This window comes from Lipotes vexillifer, unplaced genomic scaffold (assembly GCF_000442215.2).
Source record: "Lipotes vexillifer unplaced genomic scaffold, Lipotes_vexillifer_v1.1 scaffold889, whole genome shotgun sequence".
Classification (NCBI taxonomy): Eukaryota; Metazoa; Chordata; class Mammalia; order Artiodactyla; family Lipotidae; genus Lipotes; species Lipotes vexillifer.
The window spans coordinates 837650-860582 of NW_006788335.1; the positions used below are offsets into that span (position 1 = coordinate 837650).

The following is a 22933-nucleotide window of genomic DNA, read 5'->3' on the forward strand; positions in this document are numbered from 1 at the left end:
TGTCAGGTGCTGAGACGCCTATTCCGAGGGTGACTTCAACTTCGTGAGCAAGTTAAACAAATTGAAACTGTCTCCTGAGATGCTTTCCCTCTCTCATTAGAACAATGTAACTTTAAAAAATCTACACACAAAAGGAACAGCTCAGGCTGAATTAATGCAGGTAAAAAAGGTATGAAAAAATGTCAATTGTGAGGGCAGTTCCAAAGATAAAAAAATATTTTGTTATCATTTACTAGTCTCTTCCTATCTATCTGATTCTGCTTCCAGACAGCAAATTTAAGGATAAAGCTTCATTTTAATGAAACTGTCCACTCTGTATGCTCCTCTCCAAATTTTTCATTACTTCTGAATGAATTTAATAACTGACCAAGGCAGAACTTTTTGGCATATATTAATTTTTTCCTGCTCCAGTGACTCTCAATTCTCTGTGAGCATGACGACGTGTTAGGCTACATACAGCCTTTTTGAAGTGAACCTACTACATGCACTTGTTGAGTACTTAACATCTTTCATCCCATTGATTTCTCAAACAACCCTGTGAAATATGTATTAATATCCAACTCAGATAAGTAAAGCAGGCATCTTCTCTCTAAAATCTCAATATTATGAGTAAACCATATAGTGTTACTAAATTTTTTCTTCAGGTGAGAAAAATGAAAAATGAATTCGAAAAGACAGATCTTGGGGCTTCCCTGGTGGCGCAGTGGTTAAGAATCCGCCTGCCAATGCAGAGGACATGGGTTTGAGCCCTGGTCCACGAAGATCCCGCATGCCACGGAGCAACTAAGCCTCTGCGCCACAACTACTGAGCCTGCACTCGAGAGCCCACGAGCCAAAACTACTAAAGCCCGCGCACCTAGAGCCCATGCTCTGCAACAAAGAGAAGCCACCACAATGAGAAGCCCGCGCACCACATCACAGAGTAACCCCTGCTCGCCGCAACTGGAGAAAGCCTGCGTGCAGCAACGAAGACCCAATGCAGCCAAAATTAAATAAATCAATAAATAAAATTAAAAAAAAAAAGATCTTTGGGCTTCCCTGGTGGCGCAGTGGTTGAGAGTCCGCCTGCCGATGCAGGGGACACAGGTTCGTGCCCCGGTCCGGGAAGATCCCACATGCCGCGGAGCGGCTGGGCCCACAGGCTCCGAAACGGGAGAGGCCACAACAGTGAGAGGCCCTCCTACCGCAAAAAAAAAAGAAAATAAATAAATAAATAAAAAATAAAAAAAAGATCTTTGAGCAATGGTTATTCTCAACTATGCCTATATCACACACTACTGTTTCCAATTATCACCAAATATGATGCACAATTTTTAAAAATTCACCTGAAATATGACACATTTCACAGTACCTTAGGAAGAGGAGAAAAGAGGTACCAAATTCAAATATTAGGAAGCCAAGTCTCCAAAAAATTACTCTAACCAAAACGCATATATGAAATTTTTATTCCAAAAAACTTTAAATGGAAAAGAATTGCACATATTTAACTAAACTTTGTGAAATTCCAAAGCTTACAAAAACTATTAGATGAACAGCTCTGAATGAAAGTGAAGACTCCTTCATATCTGGGTTCAGAGTATGCAATGTAACCTAACAGTTAAACTAACTGATTGAAATTTAATTCGAAGTGGAAAGTAGGTTGACAGAGAACTTGAATTCGTGTTTTCTTTTTAATGGTAAGAGTACCAGTACCTCCGTTTTTCTCCTACAAAGAAAGAAACCAAGTATTCAGAAAACTTTTCCTGGGAATGCAGAAGAATTAATGAGATACTTTCGGCGTGCGTGATCTTAGTTCCCCAACCAGGGACTGAACCCACACCCTTGGCAGTGAAAGCGTGGAGTCCTAACCACTGGACTGCCAGGGAATTCCCAAGACATAGTGTCTTTAAACATAAAAATGAGGTGTTTCTGATACAAGCAACCAGAATCCCAGATCATTGCTGTAAGATTCTTTCTAACCCTACACCCACCAAAAAAAAAAAAGGAAAGAGGAAAAGGAATTAGAAAAAAATGCCAGAAGTCTACAGACTCAAGTACACATTAAATATCAATCATAACTGAACAGGGTATAAATCCTCAAAGTGCCAGATATACATAAGAAGACTTAAAAGGATGGTGTCTTCATTCTAGGAGGAACCTACTCAGTTTTTGCCTATTAAAGATAAGGGCTTCCCTGGTGGCGCAGTGGTTGAGGGTCCGCCTGCCGATGCAGGGGACACGGGTTCGTGCCCCGGTCTGGGAGGATCCCACATGCCGCAGAGCGGCTGGGCCCGTGAGCGATGGACGCTGAGCCTGCGCATCAGGAGCCTGTGCTCCACAACGGGAGAGGCCACAACAGTGAGAGGCCCGTGTACTGCCAAAAAAAAAAAATAAAGATAAAATTGGAATTGTTTAAATGTAATAAAACCTGTTAAAAGTAATTCAAACACATGAATCCAATTCATTCCTTGATAAAACAAAAAACTGAAAAGATCCTCAATAAATTGAGCTGTTAGGGGAAAGATTAGAATCTCTAAATTTCATTTATTTTGAGGAGTCTGGCAGCTTTTTGGATGGGAATAGCAGACCAAGATCAAAGGTTACAAAATAACAACAGGAAATGTAAAAATGCATAACCGAGAGAAAAATCAACAGCCCTGTAATCATTCCCTATTACTCCAGGACCCAAATATACAATGCCATTTTCAGTAGTCTGTGACTAAAAATCCACATCTTCTTTTTCTTCTTTTCTTTTTTTCAAATAAATTTATTTATTTAATTGATTGATTTTTGGCTGCGTTGGGTCTTTGTTGGCTGCGTGCGGGCTTTCTCTAGTTGCAGCGAGTGGGGGCTACTCTTCGTTGCGGTGCACAGGCCTCATTGCGCTGGCTTCTCTTGTTATGGAGCACGGGCTCTGGGCACATGGGCTCCAGTAGTTGTGGCACACGGGCTCTAGAGCGCAGGCTCAGCAGCTGTGGCGCACGGGCTTAGTTGTTCCGCGGCATGAGGGATCTTCCCGGACCAGGTCTTGAACCTGTGTCCCGTGCATTGGCAGGCAGATTCCCAATCACTGCGCCACCAGGGAAGCCCCACATCTTGTTACACTCTATGCAGAAGCAGATAAGAACTGTCCATAGTGTTCTTAATACTTTTTGCATCATGTACTCTTTGTGAATCTGTTAAAACCTATGGACTCAGTCACTGGAGTGACATACAGGAAATGCATGAATGGACATACTCAGTGTTTCTGACACCATTCCAAATGGTTCATGGATTCCACTAAAGCTTGTCGATAGACGCTATATTAAGAACTCTTGGAAAACGGAACACACTGTTTGTGGGAATGTAAATTGGTGCAACCACTGTGGAAAACAGTATGGAGGTTTCTCAAAAGACTAAAATAAGTAATAATAATAAATAATAGATACTACGTAAAAAAGAAAAAACCTAAAAAAAGAACTACCATATGACCCAGCAATTCCACTCCTGAGTATATACCCAAAACCCCCCAAAAAACACTAAGTGGAAAAGATATATGCACCCCAATGTTCACAGCAGCATTATCTACAATTCTCAAGATACGGAAGCAATCTAAGTGTCCATCAACAGATGAATGGATAAAGAAGATGAGGCAAATATATATATCTCATTCTTTTCTACGGCTGAGTAATATTATATATAATGGGAAACTACTCAGCTATAAAAAAAGAATGAAATCTTGCCATTTACAGCAACATGGATGGACCCAGCAGCTATTAATGCTAAGTGAAATAATTCAGAGAAAGACAAATACTGTATGATATCACTTATATTTAGAATCTAAAAATATACAACAAACTAGTGAACAAAAAAGAAGCAGACTCACAGATGTAGAGAACAAACTAGTGGTTACCAGTGGGGAGAGGGAACGGGTAGATATTGTATAATAACTATAAATGGAGTATAACCTTTAAAAATTGTGAATCACTATATTATACACCAGTGACTTATGTAATATTACTGTACATCAAGTATACTTCAATAGAAAAAAACAAAAAAAAGAACCCTTGTTCCTGTCATGACTGAAAAAGAGCTGATCATCATCAATCACTAAGCCATCTTGTTTTCTGCTTTCCCCCATAGGTAACAGTTCTTAGTAAAACTGGGAAACAGAAAGGAAAAACAAAAGCCTGTTCCTTACATTTTCCTTACTGTATGTCATAAGATAATCTACCTCCAAAGCCACAAATGGTCTTTATAAAATGGTCTTTTATTTTAATTTTTCTTCATTACCATTATAGAAAAAAAAAAGAAAATTATTTTATTCTCCTTGTTTTATCGATCATATACAACTCCACACTGAGGATAATATTAAAACTTATTGAACTGTATGTTTTCCTACACATGTATAAACATATTGTCTGTTTGTTTGACAAAACTAGGACTGTACTGTTACTACTGAAAAAAAAATTCAGAAACACCTTGGATGAAAACTTATGAAATTTAAATAATTATCCCAATTTAGCTGGTTTCTATATTCAAAACACGTGCCTCTCCCTTTACACCAGCTTAATTCTTAAAATTCTCTGTAAACACATTTTAAAAATAAACTGATATTAAAGTTTTGTATTTACTATTGAACATCATGTATTACAAGTTACACTTTTACAGAGAAGGAAACTAAAGTTCAAAGAGATTTTCAAACTTGCCACAAATCACAACATTGGTATTAGAATTGGGACTAGAACCCCAAATACCCAGATTTCACTACACTGCTTTTCCCATTACATCATGCTTCCTCCTATTAGGTTAGCCCAAAAAAGTTCATTCGTTTTTTTCTGTAAGATGGCTCTAGTAGCAGTTAGTTGGCTCTAACTTCATTCAAAACAATTTTGTTAGACTGTACTGTGACAGCTGTCATATCAGCATGCATTAAAAAAAAAAAAACTCATCAAAATTGGTGCATTTTTGTGTAGCCATTTTAATACTGAAGATGGAAGAAAAAAAGCAACATTTTCGGCATATTATGCTTTATTATTTCAAGAAAGGTAAAACCTCAACTGAAACACACAAAAAAAGATTTGTGCAGTGTATGGAGAAGGTGCTGTGACTGACTGAACGTGTCAAGAGTGGTTTCTGAAGTTTCATGCTGGAGATTTTCTTGCTGGAGAATACTCTATGGTCAGGTAGACAAATTGAAGTTGATACCAATCAAATCGAGACATTAATTGAGATCAACATCATACCACAGGGGAGATAGCCGACTTACTCAAAATATCCAAATCAAGCGGTGAAAATCATTTGCACCAGCTTGATTATGTAAATCGATTTGACGTTTGGGTTCCACATAAGTGAAAAAAACCTTCTTGACGGTATTTCTGCATGTGATTCTCTACTGAAATGTAACAAAAACGTTTCATTCTTAAAACAAATTGTGACAGGCAATGAAAAGTGGATATTGTACAATAATGTGGGACAGAAGAGATCGTGGGGCAAGTGAAATGAACCACCACAAACCACACCAAAGGCCGGTCTTCATCCAAAGAAGGTGATGTTGTGTACATGGTGGGATTGGAAGGGAGTTCTCTATTATGAGCTCCTTCTGGAAAACGAAATGATTAATTCCAGCAAGTACTGCTCCCAATTAGACCAACTGAAAGCAGCACTCCACAAAAAGCATCCGGAATTAGTCAACAGAAAACTCATAATCTTCCATCAGGGTAACGCAAGACCGCATGTTTCTTTGATGACCAGGCAAAAACTGTTACAGCTTGGCTGGGAAGTTCTGATTCATCTGTCACATTCACCAGACATTGCACCTTCGAATTTCCATTTATTTTGGTTTTTACAAAATTCTCTTAATGGAAAAAATTTCAATTCCCTGAAAGACTGTAAAAGGCACCTGGAACAGTTCTTTGCTCAAAACGATAAAAAGTTTTGGTAGGACGGAATTATGAAGTTGCCTGAAAAATGGCAGAAGGTAGTGGAACAAAATGGTAAATACGCTGTGTGATAAAGTTCTTGTGCTATAATATAGGGACAGTGGTGGCACAAAGGAGGGAAAGATGAACTTTCTGTGGGACAAGACAAATCTTAAAGTTGGAGTCTTTAAGGCTGGATAGAAATTCTGCAAATGGACAAAAAAGGGGAAGGGCATTCCAGGCAGTAGAAAAAACACAAGTTAAAGACACAGAGGCGCAAAACAAGTGATGGGCTTCCCTGGTGGCGCAGTGGTTGAGAGTCTGCCTGCCGATGCAGGGGACACAGGTTCGTGCCCTGGTCCAGGAAGATCCTATATACCGCGGAGCGGCTTGGCCCATGAACCATGGCCGCTGAGCCTGCGTGTCCAGAGCCTGTGCCCCGCAACGGGAGAGGCCACAACAGTGAGAGGCCCGCGTACTGCAAAAAGACACAAAGGCGCAAATCAAGGGATAAGTAAAACTTAGTTTTTCCACACTAACAAGGCAACATGTTGTAAGCGTGAATATTTTTCAGAATATTTTTTTCTTTGTGGAATGGGAATGTAGATTATAAAAAAATTCCTTTATTCCTTCTTTCTAAATTGCACATGTTTTTTTTAACTATTTTGCTATAAACTGCCCAAATGGGTATAGCCCATCATTAACGAATAATAATGTGATAGGTTCTTTCTTTACAGAAGTTATGATTGTTTCAGTTGTTGTCTGTCTTTAAAGCAAAGAGAGAGAAAAATCTACTTTCAAAAAGTTTAGTAAATAACATATCCAGTTTCAGGATTCCCTATGGCAATTCAGGCCCCTTGAATGATATGATCGTTCTGTCTTGCAGAAATAAATTTCTTTTGGGAATCCCACAATAGATAACAATAAGATACCATATTTTATCTACCCAAGAACAGATTAAGTAACTTGTGAAGTTATTTACAAAAGTCCAAGCCACTGTCAATGCAAATAACCCTGAAAATAGTATTTATTAAGTAGTAAGATGTTAAAAGATATTGATGATTAAAAAAATTTGAACACCTGGGCTTCCCTGGTGGTACAGTGGTTAAGAATCCGCCTGCCAATGCAGGGGACACGGGTTTGAGCCCTGGTCCGGTAAGATCCCACGTGCCGTGGAGCAACTAAGCCTGTGCGCCACAACTACTGAGCCTGCGCTCTAGAGCCCGCGCTCTAGAGCCTGCAAGCCACAACTACTGAAGCCCACGCGCCTAGAGCCCATGCTCCGCAACGAGAAGCCACCGCAATGATAAGTCCATGCACCGCAACGAAGAGTAGCCCCCGTTCTCCGCACCTAGAGAAAAGCCAGCATGAAGCAATGAAGACCTACCACAGCCAAAAATAAAATAAATTTTAAAAAATTGTTTTGAACACCTAATTGTATTCAATTCCATAACTGATTGTAATGGCTGATTTAAGCAGCAGCCAACCATGTCAAATTAACACTTTTATTTTGATGAACTGGACATGGCTCTTTTAAATATGCTAAATTAAGGTGGCCTCCTTTTATTACATCAGCAATGTTTTAGGATTTGCGTTTATTTCTCCCCCCAAAAACCCATGCCATGCATCACCTGCACTGAATGCATACAAGAGGGAGAAAAGTAAAGGGAGAAGAGAGGGAGGGAGGACGAGTTTATAATGTGCCTACTAAGTTCCAAACAACCAACATGATTATTGTTTGCTATGTTGCAAAGAACACCCAGCAAGATTATGTATTTGAAATATTTAAACACTATAAAATCAAGTTCTTAAAACAGTTTACAAGGTGTTTCCTGTGCTGGTCCCTGCTTTCCCTCTCCAGACATCTCACATTACTTTCAACTTAACTCCAAATCTCAGTTTAGACTTCTGCTCCTTCAGGAAAACCTTCTCTATCAACCCTCAACGACCTCTTTCTCCACCTTACTAATTGATTCTTCCTTAATACACTGTAATTTCCTTGTCTGCATCCGCTTCATCAAAACATAAGCTCCTTAGGGGTAGGGACCCTGGCTCCTACTAGGCCAAACATTTATTAAATATTTACTGAATGAATGGCTTAAAAATATAATGACTCTATAAAACTTTAAAAGTTTCTAAGACATTCTGGATTTCCCTCTCTCTCCCTCAACCATCTCCCTTACCCATAAACTCCCTGATTTCTCCACCTAATTCTACTCGTTCTTCTATTCCACTTTGTGAAAATTAATTTTATTAACTATTTGTCAATTACTTATCTCCCACTTATGATTCTTTATAATTTAACATTTTCCAATAAAATGTTTCCTGTAAAAATTCAGAAAATACAGTAAAATATAAAGAAAATTTGTTAATAATCTCACCATACAGAAGTAACCACTAATTGTGTTTACATAAATTTTCTTCTGGGCCTTTTCTTTATTTTTAATTATACAAGTAATTTATAGATGCTTAATTGTTGTAACCACTGTTATCAGTTTAACCTTCCTTTAGTATGAATTTATATATTATTTACTTATAAAAGTATACAGTATTATTTGTAGGTTTGTTTTCAGCTTGGTTTGTTTTTTAACCCAACTAATATCATACCATACATACTATTTGAAACTTCCTTTGCTGTGGCCTGAATGTTTGTGTCCACCCAAAATTCTTATGTTGAAATCCTAAAACCCAGTGTGATACTATTAGGAGGTAGGGCCTTTGAGAGGTGCTACAGTCGCCATGTGGGACTAGTGCTCGTATAAAGACACCTCAGAGCTCCCTAGTCCCTTCCAACATGTGAGGATACAAAAAGAACTCTTGAGACCCAGAAAAGGGCCCTCACCCAACCACACTGGCACCCAGATCTCGAATGTCTAGCCTCTGGAACTGTGAGAAATAAATTATTGTGTTTATAAATGTCTCAGTCTGTGGTACTTGGTTATAGCAACCCAAATAAGCTAAGATATCCGTTTTTAAAAACTCAATTTACTTAGAAAATTTTGCCAGTACATATGGATCTCCATTATTTAATTGCTACACAGCAGTCCACAGTATAGAGAGAACAGTTTATTTATCCATTCTCTTTTTAAATTAATTAATTAATGGCTGCATTGGGTCTTTGTTGCTGCGGGTAGGCTTTCTCTAGTTATGGTGAACAGGGGCTACTCTTCGTTGCGGTGCAAGGGCTTCTCATTGCAGTGGCTTCTCTTGTTGCAGAGCATGGGCTCTAGGCGCGTGGGCTCAGTAGTTGTGGCACACGGACTAAGTTGCTCTGCAGCATGTGAGATCTTCCTGGACCAGGGCTCAAACCCATGTCCCCTGTATTGGCAGGTGGATTCTTAACCAGTGCACCACCGGAGAAGCCTTATCCATTTTCTTATGACCATTGAGATTATTTCTACATTTCTGCTAGTACAAACATACTGCCTATACATGCCTGGTTTGGGATGTGTGATTTTTTTTTCCTCCAGGATAGACAGTAAGATAAGATCCTACCTACTGAAGGTCCATTTTTTTGGAAGCTATTCCTGTTCAGTTCACTGTCATTTCTGCTTCTGCAGAGCTCACAGTGATAGTTCTTGTACTTTTATATTTGGTATGTAGATCCTGTACTGTTAGTTTTTTATGCATTAACGTTGGCTTTCATCAAATTAAAAATGAGCACCTTGAAGGATTACATCTCATACTTTCTGTATCCCAGTTGCATAGTACCTTACACACAGTAAACATTCAATTAAATATTTTTCAAATGCTCTGCAAACCATAAAAGAAAACATGGTCTTATCTGATAGGATTACCTTATTTCTTTATCCCAAAATAAAACATTACATAGGATATCACTGCTTTAGATTTCATCTTCTCCATTTACAGACATGAACCTCACAAAGGACAAATCACCCAACTCAGGTCCAAAATATTACATTTTTGATTCCCTTTTACCTACATGTCTTATAAAGAGAAATATTATCTGGCAGAATATATATTTCAAAAAATGATACTAGGGAGAGTGATGTCAGCAAAATGGCAGACTAGGAAAATAGAGGCCCTCCTTCCCCTACAGAGACACTGAGTTAACAACAACAGACCAACCAGAATAACCACTGCAAAAACTCTAGAGAACACTTAAGAAGCTATAGCACCTGGGCTATTATAAATCCAACACAAGATTCCAATGAAAGGGGTAGGAAAATTTGTGATGTTTGGCATACCCGTTCATGCCGCTTCCCCTGCAGAGCATAGTGTGGAGCAACCCGGAAGAAACCCCTCATGCCAGGCTCTTCCCTTGGGAACACAAACAAAACAGACAATACATCCAATTCTGGCTGGTCTGGGAACTGCCTGAGGGACTGGCTTCTGTCTTAGGTAACTCAGAGCCCTAAGAGAATAGGAACCAGAGTTGCAAGACACTGTAAACAAGATGCAAAAAGCACCTTACAGCTGCAGTTCTGCAGGCAAATCCCAGGGGGAGCTAAGATCAGAAAAGGCTTGAGAGGTTCTAGAAGGAATCCAGTATGCAAAGGCAGGGGGGAGGTGACTGTTTTTTTCAAATGCCCCCAGCAAAAAACCACAAAGCATATAAAGAAACAGGGAGGTAGGGCCCAATTAAAGGAACAAAATTAAACTCCAGAAACCGACTCTAAAGAAACAGATCTATGAGTTGCCTGACAAAGAATTTTAAATAACTGTCATAACAGTCACTTCAATACATGGTATTGGAAAAACTGGACAGTCACATGCAAAAGAATAAAATGGGACCACTAGCACAAAAATTAACCCAAAATGGATTAAAGACTTGAATGTAAGACCTGAAACCATAAAACACCTAGAAGAAAACATAAGCAGTAAGCTCCTTGACATCAGTCTTGGCAATGATTTTTTGGATTTGACACCAAAAGCAAAGGCAACAAAAGTAAAAATATGCAAGTGGGAATACATCAAACTAATAAGCTTCTGCAAAGCAAAGGATACCATCAACAAAATGAAAAGACAACCTACTGAATGGGAGAAAATATTTGTAAGTCATATATCTGAAAAGGGCTTAATATCCAAAATATATAAAGAACTCATACAACAACAAAAAATCAAACTGATGAATAAATGGGCAAAGGATGTGAACTGACATTTCTCCAAAGATGACAAAAGATCGCCAACAAGCATATGAAAAGATGCTCAACATACTATTCATCAGGGAAATGCAAATCAAAACCACAATGAGATATTGCCTCATACCTGTTAGGATGGCAACTAACAACAACAAAAAAAACAGAAAACAAGCGTTCGCAAGGACGTGGAGAAACTGGAACCCTTGCATACTGATGTAAAATACAAAACAGTGCAACTGCTGTGGAAAACTGGTATGGCAGTTCCTCAAAAAATTAAAAACAGAATTACCATATGATCCAGCAATCCCACTTCTGGGTATATACGCAAAAGAACTGAAAGCAGGGTCTCGAAACGCTATTTGTACACCCATGTTCATAGCAGCACTATTCACAATAGCCAAGAGGTGGAAGCAAACCAAATATCCAACAGGTAAATGGATAAACAAAATGTGGTCTATACACACAAGGGAGTATTATTCAGTTTTAAAAAGGAAGGAAATCCCGTAACATGCTACAAGATGGATGAACCTTGAGGACGTTATGTTAAGTGAAATAAGCCAGTCAGAAAAAGACAAATACTGTATGATTCCACTTATCTGAGGTACCTAGAGTATCAAATTCAAACACAAAGTAGAATTGTGGATACCAGTGGCTGAGGGGAGGGGAGAAAGGAAGAGTTTTTAAATGGGTATAGATTTTCAGATTTGCAAGATGAAATGGTTTGGAAATCTATTTCACAACAAAGTGAATATATTTAACACTACTAAATTGTACAGTTAAATAGTAAATTTTGTTATGTGCTTTTACCACAAATTTTTTAAAGTTACACTAATTGTATTTCTGTCTATTTCCAAGTATGCTCTTTGATTCAGTACTTTTGTTTCCTTAAACCTCTCTCCTTTTCTTACATTTAGGCATGAAGATCAACCAACAGATGTCTTTTTCCAGAAAAATGAAATATTCTCTAAATAACAGGACATTCTCTCCAGATAAAAATGAAGACTTTTGACAATAACACATCACTGCAGGGCTTTGAAGACCTAATACCCCCCCCCCCAAAAAAAAGGCTTACTAACAAGAATCCAGCTTCTCCTTTCTGATTTGTTCTTTATAGTATCTTATTACTCATAATCGCACAATGTTAAAAAAGAATTCTTTGAAACATCACTTCTTTAGTCCTCATCTAAATTCTATTTCTCATGCATGGCATGTTTTAAAGGACAATAATTACATTAAAAGTAACTACAACACTAAATGGAATAATTATAATTGTGAGGCTTTGTTCTCTCAGGTGGTACCCCACACAATCGCATACAACGCCCAGAGCATGTGCTAAAATGAACATAACCACAGAGACAAAGCAACAACTCTTCCCTCACAGACTTAAGAAACATCTCTAGCAGTGAAAAATGACAACACTCGTGAAAAAAGACCCAAATACCACCCATGTATGGTCAGCAAACCAAGCAACAAGAGAAGGTTGCTTAGGATTGTTATGTCTTTCTACTGAGAGGACCATTTTAGCATTATGAAAATGTCATTCTTTACCTTTAGCAATACTTCCTGCCTTAATGTCTAACCTATCTGATATTAACATAGCTTTAACAACAGCTTTCTTTTGGTTAGTGTTTGCATGGTCTTTTTTCTGTCTTTTTACTTCCATCTTGCTATTTGTTTTAAATTTGTCCCATGTGTTCTTTATTCCTTTATTCTTCTTTTCTATTCATCAAGTATTTTTAATATTCCATTTAATCTCTTCTATTAGTTTTTCATGCATTTTGTGTTATCCTTTTAGTTTAGTGGTAACCCTGTAAATTATAGGGTTACAGTCTACCTTAACCACCTTCCAAACAAACCAATCCTCCCCCCAGTCCTTTTTGCTACTGTTGTTGTATATTTTATCTCTACATTGTTTTAAATCTCACTGACAGCCATATTATCATTTTAAAGTTCAACTTTTAACTAACTTAAGGAAATACACATAAAGGCTGTACACAGAATAAACAAAATTAAGTGATACTATTCCAGCTAAATTGATATTTGCTGAAATCCTCTACAGATTTGTAGCCTGGCAGCCAGGTACTCAGGGAGTGTGTGTTAGTGTCCAAATTCACAGGCATTGTGTATCTAATTGGCACTCCATGGAATTTATAACCTCCAGCCTCAGTAGTGTGGAGCTTCTAGAACACCATAGGAACCCTGATGCAACTCTTGGACGTACAGTTATACTGAATAGAGACCTCAACTCTTCCTCTTACTTATCTCATCCTTTCCTCCTACTGGAATATTTCCAAAAATGCTATAGAACAAATTCCTACATTGGACAGAAAGGACTGTTAACTAAACTATTAAGATGTTTTAACTCTGTTATGTTGAATCACATAAAATTACCATTTTTAAAGGCTAGAACTGCTCAACTATTGGCAATTTCATATGGCTCAAAGTACTATTTAAGTATAAAACATAATAAAAACCACAGTTCGGTTAAACTTAATCTAGATTTCCTTCACCCAAATCAGGATTTGGAAAACTAAGCTTTAATATCCAAATTCAAATTTTAAAAAGATTATTCTATGACACTCTAGGTCAATGAAAAGAGAATGAACTTCATGTCTAGCTGTCCAGTAAAAAGAATCTGAGACAGAAGATAACTACAAGATTGCTATAGGAATGCTATTTTTTTAGTGGCTACAGGAAGAAACAAATGGATCCTAGTCTTTCCTACTTTACAAGAGTGGCCCCTATATTTCAAAAGGCTCTGTATGTGCTGAAAAATAGACTAACGTGGATCACAACCAGTAGAAATGAAATTTTTGCTGATTTCTACTTTGAGGACAAAGAAGACTTTAGAGGGCAAGTCTATATCAAAGTCCCTCACATTTCTGTTGTAATAAAAGCTTCCTTAGAGAGGAATCATGGATTAAACATGAAGAACTGAACATATTTATCTTGGCTTTCTACTAAAATTGAATAACAAAAGGCATATACCCAGAAAGGCACAGCAAACTTAAAAGGAGACAACAGTAAATAAGAGCTGTCAATAAAACTCTCTGGGAGGTGAAAAAAATGATGGTCCGGTAACAAATGACAGCTTTTGGGTTTTCTCCAGTCAGATAAGTACTTGGCAGGGTAGTGGGTGGTGTGAGGAAACCAACAAGAAGCAAGCCTATTTATGCCAAAAGTACAGAAAGGTCAAGACTTAGAAGTATCAGGGGCTACTCAAAAACAAGGGCATTGGGTTGGGCCTGAAAACAGAAGGACTGGTTATAAGTATTTATAATGAACACTTAGATCTATATCAGCAGCTCATTCTCCTAACACACAGGAAGGTGATCAGTCCAGAGTTTTATTTTCTGGGGAAGACTGAAACAAGGGACGAGAAGGATTCTAGACTGAGAGACTCTAGACACATCTGAGGGTTGGAATGAGGTACATTCTAAGGACAGAAGGATTAAACTGATAAATGAGAATTTTAGTCCTCTTCCTCCTAGCGGAAGGCACTAAGCCACAAGGCAGCCAGGCTATTACCACCACTATCATTCATCCACCAGCAAATGCAAAAGTTTGAATAATCTCTCTTGAAAAGGTGACTGTAGAACTGAAGACAAGACCTGACAAGATACTGACAAGTGGAGGGGTCTGCAATAAAATGGGTCTCTGCCTAATTACTCTATAGTAAAAAACCATCAACCTACAAGCCTTTCACAAAGGAGAGCTTCCCACAACATTTTAATGCTTCCCTCAAATATGAAGACAAAGCCATGGCAAAAAAGATACTTGAGAAAAGCCTGTAACAAAAAAGACAGAGACTAAAACACCCAGAAAAAAAGAAAAACGGAAAGAAACTCTGAAGAGACAGAGACTATATAGGAAGCAAAAAAAAAAAAAAAAAAAAAAAATTCCTTCGACACAAAAGAAAAAACCTATAAGAAGAGGTTATTATAAAAAAGTTTTCATAGAGGAAAAGCACTTCAAAAATTTAAAACATGATAGAAATAAAATATTTTAATGGAAGTACTGGAAAATGAGTTTTAAGGAAATTTCCCAGAAGTCAGGATAAAAGAGAGTCAGAAAATAAGGAAACAAAACAAAACAGGAGATCCAACCTCTGACTAAGAAAAAGATAAATGGGGGATAAAATTAAATAAGCAGTACAAATGAACTACAACTGTACGCAATAACATGGATCAACCTTAGAAAAATATTTCTGTGTAAAAAGCAAGTCACAGAAGACTACATAAGCTATAATATCATTTTATAAAGCCCCCAAACAAGTACAACTAAACAGTGTCACATACAATATGTAATTAATTTTTTTTTTTTAAAGTAAAGTGAGTGAAATAAAAAATTTTCAACAGTGGGAGAATCCCATACAGTTCCAAGAACATGGTGATAGTAATGTTCTAATGTTCCCATTCTTTTTTTTTTTTTGCGGTACGTGGGCCTCTCACTGTTATGGCCTCTCCCGTTGCAGAGCACAGGCTCCGGACGCGCAGGCTCAGCAGCCGTGGCTCACGGGCCCAGCCGCTCCGCGGCATGTGGGATCTTCCCGGACCGGGGCACGAACCTGTGTCCCCTGCATCGGCAGGCGGACTCTCAACCACTGCGCCACCAGGTAAGTCCTAATGTTCCCATTCTTTATGTTACGTGGTAGGTTCACAGGTCTTGTGTGTTATAGTACATAAGTTTATTTTTATATGAATAAAATATTATATAATAAAAATTTAAAACAAAATCAGCTTTCTCCCATCAGGTAAATGCTTGGCAGGTTAGTGGGAGGTGTGGTGAAAACAAATTTGGAAGGTTTGATGGAACAGAAATTAATATTGTAAGATAGTTTTCTAAAACTACTGTTTCTAGATCCAGTCTTTGAGTTGTCCAGATTGAAAGGACCCACAGCATACAGACCAAAAAATGCCAGGACTCACACCAAGGCACATCACTGTAAAACTTCAGGAAAACAGAGATAAAGAGAAGACTTTTTAAAACTGCTACCCAGAGGACTGCGAATCAGTATGGCACCAGAAGCTAGTAATACTAGCAGCTAGAAGATAAAGACACAATGCTTTACAAAATTCTAAGGGGAAATTATTTCCAACCTAAAATTCCATACCCAGTCAATGAAGTATTAAATTATTAGAGTAAAATAAAGAAAATCTGAAATGAGCATAATTTCTGAAAAATGATCTCCTATGCATCCTTCTTCATAAGGCTCCATGGAGAATGTGCTTCAGAAAAAGGAAGGAATAAGCCAGTAAAGACAACAACATGAAACCAAGGAAACAGGGATCTTTTATTAACAGAGGAAGGAATTCTGACAAAAAGTGTGTGGTCTTGGACAGCAATCAATTCAGACTATAGGAGAAGTGAGGGCTCCAGGAGGTATACCACCAAGAAAAAGATAAAACAGAAGAACATATGATGCTTTTGAAAGTATGGAGAGAAGATTTATAGTTCTTACAGAATCTGGAGATGACCCAATTACAGCTATAAAGAACAATAAAAATCGAAGCAATTAACTCCATTGACAACAAAAAATTGTATAAAAAGGGAAATGTAATCATATACTATAAGGTTAAGGTGTAAAAAATTTACATTGACACAATGTAAACAATATATTGAAATTTAACTAAAATCTTAGTAAGATATGGGCAGGAGAGATAAACCACATCATCATCTTCATCATAGGAAATCAACAGATGTTATCTAAAACAGAAGAAAATAGAGTTAAGCATATTCCAGAATAAAAACTTAAAAGTTTAAATATGGTTGCCTGAGGAAAGTGGGAAATAGGATAAAGAGTTCCAGTTATTAGAACTTTGTACAGCATGGCTGTTTGATAAACATAAAAATTAAAATAAATTTTCCTTGGGTTAGATATGCTGAAGAAAATACTTGTTTGTGAGAGCTCTGAGAACCTGAAAGATGGCAGTAAACGAGTCTATGGATACTTCTTCACAAAAAAACGTAAGGGAATTTCCTAGTGATCCAGTGGTTAGGACTCTGCTCTCTCACTGCCAAGGGCCCGGGGTTCGATCCCTGGTCAGGGAACTGAAATCCCACAAGCTACATGGAACAGCCAAAAAAAAAAAAAAAAATGTAAAATAGCAGATTCGCAAGCAAGTAAAATATGTTATACTTCTATGTTGAAAAGCAGAAGTCTGTGACTTTTAAATTCTTGGTTTCAACAATTCTCTGAAGGACCAAAGACACAAACACATAATGAAATAAAATTAATTTTTTAAACATTATTTGTTCCTGTAGCTTATTGTTGGCCTAAAGTCACAATTCAGTCTTCCTTTATCAGAATGCTTTTCAGTGCTTCCAGCTGTGATTTTTAAAATGGTACTGGGGGCTTCCCTGGTGGCGCAGTGGTTGAGAGTCCGCCTGCCGATGCAGGGGACACGGGTTCGTGCCCCGGTCCGGGAAGATCCCACATGCCACGGAGCGGCTGGGCCCGTGAGCCACAGCCACTGAGCCTGCGCGTCCGGAGCCTGTGCTCCGCAACGGGAGAGGCCACAACGGTGAGAGGTCCGCGTACAGCAGAAAAAAAAAAAATGGTACTAGGACAATACTGAATTGTGAAGCCACAGACAGTGAATGACAAGAGATGCAAACTAACAGGAAGAAAAAAATCACAAGGGTACAAATCTTAAAGAAGAGAGATAAAAGACAGTATCTATAGAAAAATATATAATTAAAACATTCAAATTACCCAAAAAAGAATGGCTTTTGTTATTTTTCACATTGAACATATGATATTGTGATTTACAATACATGTCTATTTTGGTCTTGTGTCCATGGTTCCTATATCATGGCTCCCAAGACTCTTGGAATTCTTAAGGGGTAAAAGCAATGGGAGCGTCTTGTTATATTTGGTGTTTCGTCCTCAGTTCCTAAAATAGCTTCAGAGTATAAAGGTCTTATTATTCATAACAAGCCCCTTTCAACTACACCTGAATTTGTGCTAATAAGGTGACTTTTATAAAGCCCCTAGGTAACCCATGGATGGCAGCTAGTTACCAGGGGAACCAAACCATGTGATTAGAGGGTTGGAACTTTCAGTCCACCCCATCCCACCCAACCCAACCCCTACCCCAGGGAAGGAAAGAGGGACTAGAGATTACACTCAGTCACCAGAGGCCAACGATTTAATCTATCATGTCTATGTAATGAAGCTTCCATAAAAATCCCTGAACCACTGGATTTGGAGAGCTTCCAGGTTGGTGAACACACGGAGGTCCTGTGAGAGGGCAGGGAAGCTCTAAGTCTCATCCCACATACCTTTCCCTATGCATCTCTTCCATCTGGCTGTTCCTGGGTTACATCCTTTTGTAATAAAGCTGTAGTGTAGTAAGTAAAATATTTTCTCAAGTTCTTTTATCTGTTCTAGTATATTAATCAAACCCAAGGAGTGGGTCATGTGAAGGTTCTAGAACCAGCTGGTCAGAAGCACAGGTGACAACCTGGATTTGTGATTGGCGACTAAAGGGGAATGGGAGGCAGCCTTGTGGGACTTAGCCCTTGACCTGTGGGATCTGATGCTATCCTCAGATAGTGTCAGAATTGCATTAAATTGTAGGACACCCAGCTAGTGCTGCAGAGAATTGCTTGGTGTGGGGGGAAAAAACCCACACATTTGGTAACCAACAGTGAAGTGTTCTGTATGAGTAGTAAAGGAGTAAACATCAATGTCTTTTGCAAAGATTTTTTGCCAGTTTCAAGGGTAGTTAATTTTTTTAAACCTCATTTTTAGGTAAATCCCACTAAAAGTAAAAAAATAACTGCCCAGTAAAGTTAGTCTGGATGTGTCTCATCTAAATGAGGAAACTGATTTATTTTATTCAATTGATTTTATTTAGTAAAACACTAGAGCCACAAATCCTCATAATGATGAAAACAAGATGTAAAAGTCGAGGGACCTAGAGTCTGTCATACAGAGTGAAGTAAGTCAGACAGAGAAAGACAATTACCGTATGCTAAAGCACATATATGGAATTAAAAAAAAACGGTACTGATGAACCTAGTGGCAGGGCAGGAATAAAGATGCAGATGTAGAGAACGGACTTGACACGGAGGGGAGAGGGGGAAGCTGGGACAAAGGGAGAGAGTAGCACTGACATATATACACTACCAAATATAAAATGGGAAGCTACTACATATAGCACAGGGAGATCAGCTTGACGCTCTGTGACCACCTAGAGGGGTGGGATAGGGAGGGTGGGAGGGAGGCTCAAAAGGGAGGGGATATGGGGATATATGTATATATATAGCTGATTCACTTTGTTGTACAGCAGAAACTAATACAACATTGTAAAGCAATTATATTCCAATGAAGATTAAAAAAAAAAAGATGTAAAAAAGTCAAGCTTATCTTGATCTCTGTACCAACCTACAAACCTCTGTATCCTAATGCAACAGAAGATAATGAGATAGAACTGTAAGCAGACAACAAGGAATACGTATCACAAACTAGTAGGTAGACCCAAGGCAGGTAATTTATACTGTGGCCTGAATTCTCCTGAGCTATAATCAGATCATAAACCTTTATTCCCATTCTCACAAAGCTAAACTTCTGATAATTAGAAAATAGGCTGAATTCTATCCTTATGCAAAGAAACTTAAGCAAGGTCACCTTATACCCTAAGGCCCTCTGGGCAAACACTCCTAGGAAGAATATATTAATCTCACACATATTTATCTGCTTAAACTTAATTTGATTCTATGTTCAGTGTAACTCATCACAATTCATGTAAAGACAATGTATGATAACCAAGGAATATGGAAAATGGAAGAAACCTTATCAAAGAAACATTTCAAGTCACAATCGCACTTAACAGTAACAAAATGGGGTAGATTATTTTCTTCAGCTGTTTTGCATTCGTGCAGCAGACAACAGTTCCAAGGAGTAGAAAACTTGGACCCTGTTCTTTTGCTAGAAGAATGTACAGTTGTGACCTGAACCATCTACAATCATTGAAAACAAGTCTAATGTTTTTGGAAAGCCTGTGGTGAGCTTAAGCCAGAAAGCAATGTTTAAGATATTCTAGTCCTAAGGTGGTTATTTAAATGTGCATTTGCATAACTGCTTAACAGGAGACTTTTACTAATAAACCAAGAGTATGCTCCCTAAGACTGTATATGTCCTAATAAGCCTCTATTTTGGTAAAGTCCTAGAAAACATTTTCCACAGAGCATCCATATGGGGGAGGTTATACCAATCTTCAGTTCCTCTGAAGCACTAGTCCACTATTAAACTTCTTATAAAGAAATGCTCAGAAATAAATAGATCAGAATTTGGGCTCTCTTTCACTCTTACGGCCTTTCATTCATTTCGTGATTTTTACATTGTTAAGAGAAAAGTGCTGTTGAGATGCAAATCTTCTCAATAAATACAGGATCAGCCATTATGAAAAAAAATCTGAAGTTTTGGTGATTCCAGTACCACTTTTAGATTCACTGGTGCAGAAGGGCTTTTGCCTCTGTGTTAACAATGAGAGAACAGGGTATTATATCAACGAGGAAAGAAGAAAACCACCACCACAACAGAAAAACTTCAGCAGGTACTCCAAAGCACTGGAGTCACACTCACAATACTCAAATCAAGATATGTATAGTGAAGGAGTTGTAGGTTTACTGCTGACTTATCTCTGTTAGCTGGATTTCACAAACCAACCATCTCCTCACCGAAAACAAAAAAGGGAGTTCAGGGAGAAGCTAAGGTTTTTGTTTTTAAGGTGACAGAATTTTGAGGTTTAAAAGATGAAGCTGTTCAAGTTCTACTGCGGAACAGACTAACTTTAGTGAAATAGTACTTATATATGCTACACGGAACTTAACAAATCGAAAACATATTTACTAAGCCATCTGTGATACTATACACTTTAAAATATTTGCTCATCTATTCTAAACTTGTTTTCATTTCTCTCTTTGATATAATGAAGCAGAGTAAATGATAAAGTCCATTGTTGGAATCCCTTGTTGCTTATATATTTACTCTCCCATTTAGTCAGGCTATAGGCTTGAAAGAAACCTTAATACTTTTTCCTACGTAGAGATAGCTTGAGAATGAGAAACCTTCAGATTTCTAAAGCTGACAGCAGAAGAGCTGAGCAGAGGTTTGGATGAAGTTCAACAAGTTCCTAGCATACTCCTGAGCCAGATCTTCATTCACAGCCTAACTTCCCCGCAGTGTTTTAAATTTAAGTGCTCAACCTATGAATTACTATCTATAGTCCCAGAAACTTACAAGAAATATCAGAAGTCTTTTGATCCAACTCTCGATTGGAGTCGTGGATTTTTCCTACAACATGCATGATGTGTGGTTCTCCAGCCTTTGCCTGATCACCCCAAGGCAGCCTACCTCAAAACTGGACAGTTCTATTGTAAAATTTGTTCTTATATTGTACTAGTGTCATATTTCTAAGACAAGTACAAATGATTTTCATATTATCCAAAAATTCTTTAGAGGGAAATTATCCTGACTTTTAATTTTGGTCTAAATACAGGATACATGCACCCCAGTGTGTATATGAGACAATCAATGAGTCATAGAAAGAAAATATTATAACTTTCACTTATATTTTTTATTCATCCTTTTAATATCTATTTTTGTGTTATATGAGATACATAATATACAGAAACAATTATATAAAATATTAAAATACATAAAATATAAAAACATTAGAGATACACTAAAAGATGTGGGTGAGCAAAATAATTTGGAGGCCACTACTCTAGACAGTTAATGAACTTTCTGTTATTTTTTTTAAAAATTAGGTCATAGGAAGCCTACCTACGATTATGAATTTTCAATAGATATTAAATACTCATAAACAGTGTACCACCAACCATGTATAAATAAATGTTCAGCATCAGACCTTAAGGGCACCCAAATAATCTTTCAAAATATCAAAATAATAAAGTGACTTTCTTGGCAGAAGAGTGCAGAACTAGTGGCAAAGAAATGGACTATCCAACTCTCCATCAAGCTTACACCATGCCTGTGGCAATTGTGTACACGTACACATACACTCATACATACGTACAAACATATACACACGCCCAGAGGGGGGATAAAGACCTGTGAGGGTATCTTTCATTATCCCTCCAACCTAAATCTAAAAATTCAAACTAAGTTGACTGAATTTATCTACCTTTAAAGGCCTAAGCTGGATTCTCCAAAATCTTAATATTGGAAGTGACCCCCAGAACATACCAAGTCCATTTCAATTAACATTGAAAATACTGTTATCCTTGAAATTAGTTTTCAAGTACATTACTGTTTAGAGCACACTATCAAAATGCTTTATTATTTGTTCATGTTGTCATAAGTAGTATTCTAAAAAGAAGGCAAGGGAATGATGAATGAGTCTTTGGAAAATCACTATATCTAGCACCTTTAGAAAGGCGAGCACATTTAAATTAAATTAGGTTTTCAGGGCTTCCCTGGTAGCGCAGTGGTTGAGAGTCCGCCTGCTGATGCAGGGGACACGGGTTCGTGCCCCGGTCCGGGAAGATCCCACATGCCGCGGAGTGTCAAATACTGCTTTCCAGATTACAACTTTGCACTGTAGGATCAAACTTTTCTAACAGTTTAAACAGAAGTGCCAGCTCTTCAGAATATTATTTTTTTAAAAACTATGTGACGTCTAAGAAGATCATAAAATCACAAATACGGTGGAAAAGCAACATTTGCTATCTTACTATCCACTATCCTGAAAATAAGTAAATTGCTAACAAGAATTTCTTCCTCTTAGGGCCCTACAGACCCAGACCAATCCATATCATCACTTCTGATTTTCTGAGAGATACTTTATTACAATTTCAGAGGCTGAAATTTCTACTATTTTGAGCTGGGAATTTTTTTTTTAAAGACAAAACAAAAAGTTCACTCGAAAAGTCTTCTAGGGCTTCCCTGGTGGTGCAGTGGTTGAGAGTCCGCCTGCCGAT

At 37.8% G+C, this 22933-nt stretch overlaps 1 protein-coding gene across 2 annotated transcripts in view; it reads right to left on the minus strand.

The window, feature by feature from the left end:
- TMCC1 (transmembrane and coiled-coil domain family 1) overlaps positions 1–22933 on the minus strand; it is a 171005-nt gene that overhangs the window by 115986 nt on the left and 32086 nt on the right. The window lies entirely within an intron of this gene.